The sequence below is a fragment of the Dermacentor albipictus genome, chromosome 9, assembly GCF_038994185.2.
Source record: "Dermacentor albipictus isolate Rhodes 1998 colony chromosome 9, USDA_Dalb.pri_finalv2, whole genome shotgun sequence".
In the NCBI taxonomy this organism is placed as follows: domain Eukaryota; kingdom Metazoa; phylum Arthropoda; class Arachnida; order Ixodida; family Ixodidae; genus Dermacentor; species Dermacentor albipictus.
The window spans coordinates 76,690,152-76,704,244 of NC_091829.1; the positions used below are offsets into that span (position 1 = coordinate 76,690,152).

The 14,093-nt window shown below is 41.9% G+C and overlaps 1 protein-coding gene across 18 annotated transcripts in view; it reads left to right on the forward strand.

The window, feature by feature from the left end:
* LOC135921341 (uncharacterized) overlaps positions 1-14,093 on the forward strand; it is a 1,279,318-nt gene that overhangs the window by 308,497 nt on the left and 956,728 nt on the right. The window lies entirely within an intron of this gene.

A 14,093-nucleotide genomic window follows, 5' to 3' on the forward strand; every position in this document is an offset into this window, starting at 1 on the left:
ACAGAGGGGTCATGCGCAGAAAATCAAAGCCAGACACAAGGGGGGTGTTCTAACAGCAAGTCATTGTAAAAAGAACATGGTCACTTGAAACAAAAAACATCACAATTTCTATCTGTTTAGATACGAAATTTCACTAGGGGTCAGCGTGATAGAGGGGGCACTAACGCACACACTACCCAGTTTTCTGCTGAAATCAGCTTCAATAATTTACCGGGTGAGCTGTGTCTCACTAAAACTTCCGTATCTTAAAGAGGGGCATGCAGCTGCAGTCCCGGCAATGAATGCCCAAGTGGCCTTGAACAGTGGTATGGACGTTGTTATAGTGCTCTCTTAAACGATGATTTAGGCGCCTGCCTATCTGTCCAATATATTTACTGCCTCAAAATTGGAATTTGGGAAACCACATTCATTGCACACATCGCAAAACGTTTTCTGTGCTCGGCAGAGCAACAACTCTGACGTGATTTAGGCGCGTTTACACACTTACAGAGCCTTGCCAGCTTTTCCGGGGCTGAGAAAAGGACTGTGATTTCTGCAGGTCCCCTAATCTTTTTTAGCCTATGGGAGACATCATGAACATACGGTAGCACTGCAAACCTGTGTCTTTCAACCGGCTGGTTCCTTGACCGAGCGTGCTCATCATGTTTTGTGCACTTCAGAAGCTGTTCCGCTATGGCTGAAATTAAGGCCAAAGGGTAGCCAACCCAAGAAAGGCAATCAGCCTGTGCAGCAACGCTATGTTGCATCTCTTGTGAGCAAGATTTATTGAGGCTGTTAAGGAGGCAAAGCTTCACAATATCTCATTTGACTTTGTTGGACAGACAGGCAGGCGCCTAAACAATCATTTAGGAGAGCACGATAACAACGTCCATAACACTGTTCAAGGCCACTTCGGCATCCATTGCTGGGACTGCGGCTGCATGCCCCTCTTTGAAGGTATGGAAGCTTTAGTGAGACAGGTCATCCGGGAAACTATAGAAGCAGATTTCACTAGAAAACTGGTTAGTGTGTGCGTTAGTGACCCCTCTATCGTGCTGACCCCTAGTGAAGTCTTGTATCTCAACAGATAGAAATTCTAATGTTTATTTTTTCAAAGGACGATGTTCTTAGTACAGTCACTTGCTGTTAGACACCCCTTGTGACTCATATTCTGCGCTTGCCCGCTTTTGTGCAAATATACTCGATGTGGCAACGTAATTAAATATTGTTGGAAGTCAGTGCAGTCTGTCATCTCTCGCAGTTCTTGTCATTCAAGCTGTACGTAATTTTATCTCATTAATTGCAAACTATCCCAAGGAACTACCCTTGTTCAGTATAATTATAATGTTTGATATGACCATTTGCTGGCAAACGTTAACAGTGTGATATTTAACTTGAACTTTTGCATGACTGCCTATGCCTGTGTTCTTTTAGTAACCAGAGTATGGCTAATTTATTAAACCATATTTGCTAATTTGCATGCTCACATGCTATAGCATGCCTTAATCTTGAATTACTGCATCTAAGTGCAAATAATTTAGAAATTTACTATGTATTTTAAAACACTGTCCACATTTTGTGCTCAGCAAAAGCGTTTAATCAACAGTGGTTTGTTTTTATCAGGCCTCCTGCTGCACTTTGCACCCAGGCACTAGTAGATGTGGAATATGCACTCTTTTGATTCATAGTAAGCAAAGAACCTATTTTCAAACTACATATTGTATATGTACCAGTGCCTTAGAGTTACAAAACAAAAATTTATAGAAACTGGTATTGTAGTTAGAAAAACCGCTACACAGCACCTTTAGCCCAGAGAACTCTCATTTCACAAAAGAGGACAAACTATGTAGGCGCTAAAAAATTCTACGTATTTTTTGTGCTCAAGTAATCTTGTTGGAAATAGAAAATTAGCAATAAGGCTCCTGGCATAAACCTCACTTAAAGCATGTCTATGCTTGGAAAGTATTCTTTCAGTCTGAAAAATGTTGGCCAGTTATGCTTTACATCGACTTTCCAAACTTTTCATAATGCTTTGCGATTACATTAGTGTACAAAATAACAGGTGTCTTTCTTGTGCGTTTGCTCTGCATTTCAATTGCTTCCCTAATTCACCTTTGCAATATGCCTTTTCTTAAGGCATCAAAACTTGAATTTTCGTTCACTGGAGCCTAATACTAAAGATTTATTCCTTTATGTGGCCCAAAACACTGCGAATCAACCCAGGCTCTTTCAGTGCCGCTATACATAGTTTCTTCTCTAATAACAGATTTGGTCAATACATATATTTTAGGTACCTTTGTGGGGAATGTACATGTTCTTGTACTTACCGATGTGTTTGGTGATTGTGCATGTTTATATTTCATGTGATTTATGTATATGTTGTACTCTGTATTGCAGCATGCAATAAATATATTTGCGTTTTCTTGAAAATGCAGCATATATCTTACCAGTCTGTGTTGCATGTTATTTGGATATGGAAATCGTGATAACCTTGGTGTTGATATACATGCTCAAAAGTGTCCAAGTTTGCTAGGTTGTATTTGTGCAGCGAAGACAGGTTTTCCAATATACACCATGAATTACTAATATGTAATGTGATCCAGACGTATAGGTTTTGTGTATGCCCATCGAAGCTTCAAGGCCGGCTGTTCAACAGTGCGTTTTGTAGCCGAACTTGAACCTTCTGGCACACGCAGTAGTTGCGCATGGATCGCTGTACATAGTAGTAATTGAAGGCGTGTACTGCCGAATCTGCCTTCCATACACGCTAGAAATAAAAGGGTCTACACCCTTCCAACACCCACACAGATGGGTGTTAATTTGGATGAGCAGCCTTACACCCTAAATTTATTTTGCTGGACACCCTTCCTTTAGGGTGCTATAGTGGCACCCCAACTGTAGGGTGTAGACAACAGCACCCTTAGGGTGTTCGTCTGGCGACAAACTGATTTACACCCTTAAGGGTGTTAAAATGTTTAGTGTGTATGCTTCGCATAAAACACACGCTGCTCACGATTACGCTGCACTAGCATCAAAAATTTATAATCAAATGACCCCCAGCAAGTCAAGAATCAAATTATATTCCTGGCTTTGTCATCCGACCGTTCCGAGCGGTGATAAATAACCGAAAACGACAGCAACTGTAGAATAGTCAGATTTGGTTCAGAGTCCGAGTGGTTTTATTCCGCCACAGCGTATTTCTGAAGGTCCGCCACATATCGAACCTGTAGGCCTGGCATTTTCAACCAGTTTCCAAGAGCTTAGGTTTCGCTTCTCTCGTAAAATCCCGGCAAGGGACGCTGCCATGTAACTGCGCCGTTATCAAAGTAGCTCCCATAACGCCGTCCTGCGTGGCTGCGTCACCACAAAAGCGTCGTGCTCGAAATTATGTCACCCGCACACTTCCATTTAGCTACGAGGACTCGAGTTATGAACCCGAAGATGACAGTAAAACAGATTCAAGCTCTGACGGCGACTATGTTTTGAGTCCGCATGGGACGTCCACGGCTGTTTGCCGTCGAGATTCTTTTACGGCCTTGAGCGATCTCCTTCCTTGTGTGCGCTTATCGGTAGATCTTTTGGCACCACCTGAAAACTCTGCATGCTGATTATCTTCAGGGTACATACTTCGTTTGGTTATGATTTGCTGCCGTCGGCAGTAAAGAAACTTCCCTTCACGCCAAGAAGGCCGCCCGTAGCACATCCCGGCCCAGCCCTACGGACCAGCGCAAGACAATTTACAATGGTGTCTGATTTCTTTTGACTCTTCTGCACTGCAGAGGTGATAAAGACAACTTGCAAAAATGCAAACAGGTATGCTTGGATGCATAATCTTGACCGGTCGCCCAGCTACGCTGAAAGCGATCGATCCTGGGAGACGTGCATGACTCTTGACGAACTGGTGAAGTACGTTCCTTGGACTACTCATCGGACCGTCCTCAGAAGATGCCCAAAAGGTGGAACTGCAAAATGTGTTACCAAGACCACAAACTTGAAGAAAAGCCAGGTCCGTTGTAGGGAAAGTGCGAAGTGCACCTACGCTTCACAAAATCCAGGGACTGCTTCACAGCATGGCTTGAGTGATGAACTGGTCTTTGTTTCTTTTTTGCATCCAAAGAACCGCGGTTTACTGAGCATTTATTTTTTCAGACATTTCTTGGTTACTTATTTTTCAAATGTATATTCTCAATTTACTTGGATACTACTGTTTTTGTAGATATGTTTTCATTGTTTTTATCAACTGGCATCAAAAATGGCGATTTCTAGAAATTTAGTTTTAACTAATAATTTTTTTCCTTGGCAACATGTTTTCGGAAACATCACTTTATTATGCACACTATGCTATCCTGCGTTATGTGATAAATTAATATTTGTAGTGGTGAATAACTTTTTCCCGAGATCTATAAAAAACGAACATTTTCTCGCCGTAACGAAAGAGTTATGGAACCAGTGTCCACAGCGCTCAGATTTCACTATATGGCACGACGTGAATATTTTGCAATATCCTCCAGCGAACACGTTTCTAGCTCCGCTGGAATACGTCTCGAAATACCACTGCCATCTGGCGTCATCCTGCAGAGATCCCATCACTCAGGCCAAACAAGAATTTCATAATTTCCACTTCTGGCATACGTTGCGTTTACTCAGTGTAGAATCAGTTTCGCGCGTGCCTTTGCACCGCACAGATACACGGAACGACGCTCTCTGCTGTTCGACGGCTGTGGCTTGAAGAATCCCAGCTCCTGTTTCCCATAAAGCGGAGGGTAGTTATAATTAAATGGGGGCCAATTTTGGCGGCCAATATGGATCCGCGTTTGGCTGGTAGGCCGATACAAGACGCCGCTGAAAGAGGGGGGTGGATTGCGGAATTTCAGCCGCGTCCGCTCTCTGCTACGGCACAAGAATATCTCGCGCTGCGCGGAAGCGGCCAACTGTGCGTGAAATGCAAATATGCGTGCTGTGATGAACGAGGGGAAATTCCATTACCTAGTAGGCATTCCCCGGTATGCTTCCTTCACTGCTGAAAAAAGTTCCAATATGCGTTTCCGCTTAAAAGCGATACAAAGAGGAACAAAAATATGTTTGAACTGTATTAGAAAATTGTACATCCGAAAACACAGAAGTCAGTCTCAGTCTGGTAAAAATAAACGGCTCGGTAAGCCAGTAACGACCCAATAACGAAAGCCGCATGACGAAGACATCTTGGATTTTCGGCTCTAGCTCGCCACCACGTCTCCAATTTTTGACCGCGTCTGTTCGGACGTAGGTAATGTTGTACGCGTAAAGGTGGACTGCGCGTGTCAAATGGCATTCTCGACCAATCAGACGGGTGTAGACCGCAGTGCTCTGTTGCAAGGATGACTGAATGAAACAGCGCACCAGTGCTATTTCTAAAGTATTCCATTAAAGAAAAAGCAAAAAAAAGGAATGTCGGCGTGCTAAATTTCAGGATCATTGATTTATCCATGACTACCTATGTCCAAATCTTACTTCGAAATTCATGACATCACACTAACGTGCCTGCGCTGAGGTTCGCACACTAAATTAAAAAAAAGTTTCAACATGTGTAATAACGTCAATATATTTTGCATTAACAAGGAACAAATTTTTTTTCTGGGTTAGTTTCGCAGAGTGCTTACTTTTATAAATGTATTCTCCATTCAAATCTTTTTCCACGTGGCAAATGAGGTATAGAAGTGACTTTAGACGGAAAAAAGAACGAGAAACCCTTTCCATCCTGAGTTTCAATGATGATACACGTTTGTGTTCTAAAAAAAAATAATTTTTATTGATTACTTAGACTAATTGCACCTAGCGCCACAATATTTCTGACAAAGAAAGCAAGAACCCAACGAACAATCTTACTGAATTTTTTTTTCTTTTCACAGTTATCCACGTAGGAACACGTGATGGTCGTCAACGAGCCGTGCCGTGATCCGTACATTTTTTTTTTTTTCGGAGCGAAAAACAAAGTCACTGCAGCCACGCGCGTGGTGCGATTACCGCTGATGATGCATGACGATGAGGGTGACACGACAATCAACAAAAACTGAAAAAAAGAAAGGAAGGGTTATACAAGTGCCGACACTAAAGAACGTCAGCATACGTTGTGGTCCAAGTGATTCCACGGTAAACTTAATTGGTTTCGTTCATTTCATCCTTTATTCAAGAGAGCTTAATGAACTCTGTTTGGAGACATGGCAAACGGTTTTAGATTAGAAGACTTGGCCTTGCCGCCAGGACAGCAGCGGCAACTTCTCCTAACCTGTTGGTCGAGAAACGTACAAGCTGCGCATGTGTGTTGAAGAGCAGGTAAATCTCGTAAACCTAACGCACTTCGCGCATTTGTAATACAGTCGTAAACACAAAGCTGGGGAAAATGTTATAGTCTGGCAATGGTAGTAAGCGCTGAACGCATAAAAGACGGAAAAGCAAACTACGGAATACAATACATAGAATAATATCTTTACCATAGACACGCAGCATTACTTCAATATAAATGGATGTAGACTATATTGCACACAAGAGACTCTTGACAGCATGATAACCGAAACACTTACAAATACACTGTTTCTGAGCAGAACGTTTCATACATCAAAGAAACCTTTTCTATGTCTCATTGGTGAAACGTCCCATTCTGGTGTCTTCAGAAAATGGTCCTGCTTTAAGAGGCTGTATTTTAGAGGACTATAATTCAACACTGTAATTAGTATGCGCTCTATTCTTATACGTGAGTGGTTTTCTTTGTTAGTGTTGCGTGTGCTTATTATGGTATTGGTTTTGAAATGAGTAATGTTTGTGCGGTGCTGACATATAATTTCTAAACATAATATGTACATATGTGTTTGCTTTATTGATAAGATTTTATAGTTTTGAAATAAGGAATAATATTTTCTTACTTTTGAATGCAACCAATTGCTCGAACGGCACCCATTTCTGTAGGATATATAAAACGTTTCCGTCGTTGATAACTACATTAAGGAGGAGTATGTTATGCGTGAACGCACGAGTGGGTAATAAATTTGGCGCTTAGCAGGTAGAATAAGATAATGTCTTAATTAATTGAAGACACCGAGCGATCTAGTGACCTGTTCTTATATAATCGATGTGTGGTGATCATGAAATATAGCCATTAAATAAAATACCTAACAATTTTATTTTGGCTACTGTTTAATAGTAGCATTGTGGAAAGTCATAGTTAAGTTGGGTGCCAATGAAATTGCTCTTGGTTTGAGGAGCGAGTCGCTTGTTTTACGTGCTTATAGTTGAAATTTTCTTCCTAGTATTAATCTGTTTGCTTTTCCCAACGATGGACTGCCTCTATAGAAAATTTATGTATATCGACATCAGGAAAAAAGACGTTTCTGTCATTTTCGTATAGAACCATATTGATACGTCATGAAACGTTTACGCTATCATTTAAGTAAAGGAGTATAAATCTAGAACATACATCTATATTGGGTCCCTTTAAGCCTCTTCATGTTCCTTATTAATGATTTGCATATCTAGTTTGCATGGTATTTCATCTGAAATCATGGCACCCTTGTGTTGTTTACCGCCGCCATCTTGTTCACCCTGTTTTTTTTTTTACCCTTTGACACTCGGGTATGCGCCCCCCCCCCTTTTTTTATTGATATGATATAAGGAGATGTTGGCGCACAATTTTCCTTGCTGCTCTTTAACGATACTCTAATACTTATGGCCTATTACTCCTAATAGTTTACGGTTTCTGCAAAACACACGCCCAAGGCATGTGCAACTCACTCGTGCGGCAGGCGGCTGTCAGTTCTCTACCATCTAGAGCTCTAGGGAGCATGCATGCAAGCTCTGTTGCATGTAGGTTCCCTATTGAACTCGGCCTCTTAGTGCCATCTGGTGTAAGGCGTGGCAGTTCAGTTATGTGCCAGTTCGCAACAGCGACACTGGCACTCACATGCCAAGACGTTTACGGGTAACTATACTCTTCTTTAAAATATTCTTATCTGCTGACTATAATTCTACGTGTTCCCAGAATAGATAGGGGTCATTCGGTATCATTTCGAGGTTTATACGATATCTACAAGTCACCTAACTAACCACTTTACTCCTGAAAGTGGTTACAAGATACCCAGACCCTAGATACGTCAGAACCAGTCGGCTACAACAAGCTAAAAAAAGCGAAACGTGAGCTTTGTCATGTTGGAAAAAAAAACACGCGCGGCCAAAAACAACAACTAAAAAGCGTGTGAAATCTGTGAGATCTATCTAAGGCACGATACAAGTTTAAAAACAATTCAATCTTTTAAAAACCACAATTTGTTCTATTAGAGACAAAAGGAGGCTTGATAATTAATTTTTCACTTCGCTTTCTCTATGCGCTGCTTTCATAATTTCTCTCGCGTTCTTAGGTGAATTTGTCAACATTGAAGTTATATTTTTCCGCATTGAGTTTTTTGCCATAGCAGTCAAGGGTACTTCGTCAGCTATATTTTGTTGTGCTGAGTACTGGCATTGTTTTTATGATATCATGCAGTAGAATTTGCCAGAAAATAAATATTTGTTCCTACTCGAGATGTAATCTCGCGTTCGCGAAACCAGGACATGCTCGTTGCCGTATGGCAAACTATCGTTGTTTGAATAGCAATTACGTTCTCCTTTGAACATAGATATGCATTCTTCTTTCATTTCACATTTCCAACTTAGAAATACAGTTAGGAGTGTTTCATGAGCTCTACCATAAAATCAACCACCATAGTCTTATTTGCAAACTGTGCTGAAACGAGCTCTTACACAAACAGACAATCAACAGTCTTTCTCATTCACGCCCAAAAATGCTGAGACTCCGCTAATGATAGCGGCTGTGTTCTTAAATATAAACATGGAAGCGATCACGGCCAGGTGATATATTTCCGTATCACACAAATACGTAATTAATTCCGAGGAAGAGCGTATCGGCAAAATATGTCGTCTGAGCTCGCCATACAATGACAGTCTCTTATCTCTTGACGCTATGTGTAAGCTTATTTGTAAACGGTGTCGCAACGGGCTCCTGCACAAACAGTCGCTCACAAGTGCTTATATCGCCGACGCCTGAATATGCCGAGACTTCGCTAATGACAGTGGCCTTCTCTTTTAATATAAACAGGAAAACAATGAAGGTCAGTTTGAATATTTGCCTATCACACAAATATGCAAATAATTTCACGGAAGAGCGTATCGGCAAAATATGCCGTCTGAGCTCGCCATGCCATGGCAATCTTGTTTCTTGATGCTATGTGTAAGCTTATTTGTAAACGTTGTCGCAACGTGCTCCTGCACAAACAGTCTCTCAGATGTGCTTATCTTGCAGACGCTTGAGGATGCAGACACTTTGCTAATCACAGTGGCGTTCTCTTTAAATGTAAACGTGGAAGCGATGACGAGCACTTTGAATGTTTGTCTATCGCACAAATATCTAATTAATTTCGCGGAAGAGCGTATCGGTAAAGTGTGCCGCATTATCTCGCCGTGCAGTGACAGTCTCTTATTTCTTGACACTATGAGTGAGCTTATTTGTAAACGGTGTCGCAACGGGCTCCTGCAAAAACAGTCACTCATAAGTGCTTATCTCGTTGACGCCCGAAAATGCCGAGACTTCGCTAATTACAGTGGCCTTCTGTTTAAATATAAACACGGAAACGATGACGGCCAGTTTGAATGTTTGCATATCACACAAATACGTAATTAATTTCGCGGAATAGCGTATTGAAAGAATATGCCATCTGAGCTCGCCGTGCTATGGCAGCCTCTTATTTTCTGACACGATGTGTAAACATTGGCCGGCGATTTGCCCTACTTTTTTTGAGGAACCACATGGTAGCTCCTTCAAGCAGGCTTTTCGCCATGGTTTATTAATTAGTGTAAAGCGCTTGTTTATCAAACACGAGTTTATACCGTGAATTCTGTTTCACGCTCTGCCCACACCCTCGCTGTAAGTCCGCATCATTTTTGTAGTTCTCTCGGCCTAAGTTTGACATGCTGGCTCATTATCCCCGGATACACCGAAATAAAGTAGATGTAGCTCATCAAACGTCGGTGCGGCAGTGCACAGGTGGTTCGTTGGTTCTCACAAATAGCACTGTCACGAGAAGTGTGCTGAAAATATGTGAGGCGCAACGATTGCAATTTGCATAATTTCTAGAACATAGCAAAACTGTTCTCCCGAAGCCTGCAAAGTGGAAGAAGGCTCGAAAAAGGTAAATGTTATCATCCAACCAAGGGAGGCATGAACGCACAATAAAAAGTAAAAAAAATGTAAAAAACCCATTATTGGACCCACTTTGATCTTCGTGCTACAGTGGCGAGGCAAACAATTCATCCGTTCAAATTCCAGAGCGCAATCTTGCTGCCTTACCCTACAAAAAAAAGTGAGAGAGAGAAAACGTGCGTACAGTAGAGAAGCAACCTCATGCAAACACATACTTTACACGAAAAGATTTCACACGTCTATTTGCACGTCTATAAGCGCGCGAACCTCGTGGGGTCTAGAGAAAGATTTAATCCACCATATGGCATGCTGCGTGCAAGTTGCTTACTGAACGAAGCGGTGAAATATATTCGTAATTTCAGAGTTTTTTCGTGCTCTGCGTTGGCTAAGTGTCATCAGCATTGAGGTGCAGCGCACGAAGACGCAGGGTCGATCCTTTGCTGCGATATCCGCTTCTCTGGCTCTTTCTTACCTTCGTTCCCCTTCCCTTCTTCCTATATTCCATTTCTATATTTCTGTCTCCTTTCTGAAGAGTTAGCAGGCGTTGCGCCCCTTCCGGTGGCAGTTGAGAGCGTGCTCTTCACTTACCTTTTCCTGTCTAGTGTATACAGGGTGTCCCAGCTAACTTTAGCCAGAGTTTAAAAATATGCAAATGACCACTCTCAAAGAGCGCAGTGCTACACAGATAGTACAGATTACACACAGAAGAGCCGGTCACTGCAAGTCATAGCACGAAAGGATGTCGAAATAGAAGAAATAGTATGTGAGGTCCCTACACCCGAAAACAGAACTAGGGTACGAACGTGAAATTCGGTTAGTTACTTTTAGACAATTAAGTAGAGCGCGATGAGCCTGATTGCATCGCGACGCAGAGCACTGGGGTACAAACATTCGTCGAGTGACGTACACAGCAAGCGAAGGTGGTGAGAGTGCCTCACTAGCGACTTGCGCAGCCCATTGAAAGCGGGACACATCAATATCAGATGCGGAAGTGTATCGCAGCAACAGCAAGACGTTCACAATAAACCTTTGCACACGTTCGCACAGCCAACCTTAGACTTAGCAGCTCTGCTCTAGCGACACGAGGGAAGCCTCGACCGCGAACATGGGGCGGGAACGTTATTAAGCATTCGAAAAGAAAAATAAGACAACCAGACAGAGGCTTCAGGAGAGCAACTGACATTATAAAAAGTCTCTTTCAGAGTGGTCATCTGGCTCATTCTTTCACCTTCCCCTCTTCATCTGTTCCGTTTCTATGTTTCTGTCTCCTTTCTCAACAGTTAACAGGCGTTGCGCCCTTTCCGGTGGCAGTTTCCAGCCTGCTCTTCAATTTCATTTTCCGTTCTAGTGTATACAGGGTGTCCCAGCTAACTTCAGCCAGAGTTTTAAAAATATGCAAATGCCACGTATCTAGAGAGAACGAAGATAGTGGTGTTTGCCATCGCTTGGAGATCCACAAACAATTTTTTAAATTCCGGCTAATTAGGCAACTAGTCTTAACTGAATAATTAATCAACTTCTCAAATATTATACTTAGATAAAAAGATTCAATGAGAAAATTGTAGAGCGACATGAAAAACTCCCGATACAGGTTTCTGTTGCTCAGTACGTGCTACATAAAAGTGTTTTTCTGATCGTGAAAGAAGCCCGCACATGCACGCAAAATTGCCGCACGACTGGCCGCTCGAGGTACTTTGCGTGTATTCGCGGGCTTCATTCACGCACGGAAAAAAAAACTTTTACCTGCTACGCATTTAGCAGCAGAAAGCTGTATTGGTAGTTTTTCATGTCGCTATACAATTTTCTCATTGACGCTTTTCTTCTAACTATATTTGGGAAGTTGAGTAATTATTTAAGACTATCTAATTAGGCGGCATGAAAGAAATAGAGTATCTCCAAGCGACGGCAAACAACATTACCGTTGTTCTGTCAAGCTACGAGCCATTTGCCTATTTTTAATCTTTGGCTTAGTTGCTATAACAGCCTGCATATGTTTTCAAAAGAAGTAATAATGATAACGCCTAATATCCTGACCTCAATACTTACCTGCACTTCAGTGAAGCTTACGAAAGTACATCCATCATTATGGAACGCATACAAGCCGCTTGTTCAGGCAACTGTGAGACGAAAAGGTGAAGCATCGCCGATGCTACTGGCAAAGCTTGTGCGGCCTGTGTTTAGATACGGTGGAGATTATGTGCAGAGCAGCTTCACTGCATTCCATATCTTGTTTGTGAAGAATGCTTTTCCTTGCGATAGCAGGTTACACTTGATTTTGCTTTAGTAGCGTAAGACCATTTGTTTTAACTGCCAAAAGCTTTATGTGTCTCATGTTCCTCCGAGAAGTTTACTCACGAGAAATTTCTCTTGCGATGTCAAGTTATATTTACACCTTGTCTGGTGTTTTTTCTATGTCGTACGCCTAACCTCGAAGGAAAAAAAAATCAAGAAGTACACAATGTCACACCAGAATGTCAGTGGAAGCAGGCATTACTCTCCTTGTGAACCACGGATGGCGGCCAAATACAGCGCGACGCCATAGAGACTTTGCTAAAGCCTATAGTACGAGCCTTGCTACGGCATATTTCCCATCCTACACCTAAAGCGGCAATTCGAGAACAAGAACAGTTATATCGGCGTCAATACTCTTTGCAAGCAAATCTGGGCCTTCTATAACAAGCGTTTTTTTTCTTCAATACATCTTTAGGAAAATGCTCTTTATTTCCTTTTTTATCTGGAATTTTATATGCCAGGCTGCTTTTGGCTCCCTCCTCTTCAGACTGTGTTCACTGTCAAAGAGCGACGGCAGAATATGAAATTCCTTAGCGTCTGCGCCATACCATCGATCGATGTCGTCGCTTAGTAGCGCTGGTATTGGCATGCGAGACAATTTGCGACTCCCTCACTGTATGCTGTAGACACGGCCAGTCATAGCAACGCGTTAGCGTGCGTACACATAGGGGCCAACAAATTACTGCAACGAATGTCGAGTGGGAAAGTGAAGAGGGACGTCCGTGAATGCAGCTACGTGTCTTGCTGTTTAGTATGATTCTTTGTGCGCAAATACGACGTGGCGTATGTACATTATATTTCTTTTGCAGCAGATGCTATGCTGGCTGGCTTCTGCCTCTATGAAAATTTGTGTAGTGTACTCTTTTGTTGTTGATTACATAAATAAATTGTAAGCTCCTCTTTAAAACAATCTTCAGGCGTCTGCAGAAGCGTACTTCCGCACGGATGCAATAAGAAGTATAAAAATGTATTTAGCATTCGAAATGCCTTTGCCACAGGGCAAAGGCATTTAACCACGATAATTACTTGTTTCGATTCGCACACTCAGTGTGCTATGTGCTTTGATGAATTGCTTTAAAGACTTAAACACAAATGAGAGTACCTCAGATCAGGCAATGTGCTTACCGGTAAGGGTACGAATTGTCCTCGCTATGTTTTCTCCGAAGCCTGCTTTTCATCATTTATAGAAGCATACTCTTACATCTGCAAGCCTAGAAAAACAATATTTCTTTGTCAGCACTCAACATTAGGGCGGTCCTTTGAATAACTGACACCCTAAAGCTACATGAGGCCACTAAGGACTATCAAATAGCCGCTCACGCATTCACTACAATTTGCCTCAACAATACAATTCGAAAAAAAATACAAGGTTAGTAATGCAAGTATTCTTTTAGGTAAAGGTAGTGCATAAGGGTTGAAAAAATCCGAATGTAAGAAAATAAATGGAGCTTAAGTAAGACGACTAATTCACTGCAAATATGTATAAGCAGAAGTTGAGAACTCTTTTTTTCTTGCTATATAACGCTAAATATAGGTAGCTGTCATGTTTCTGCAAGGACATTGAATTAAGCCCCCTCATGTCAAAGTGCTCCAGCTT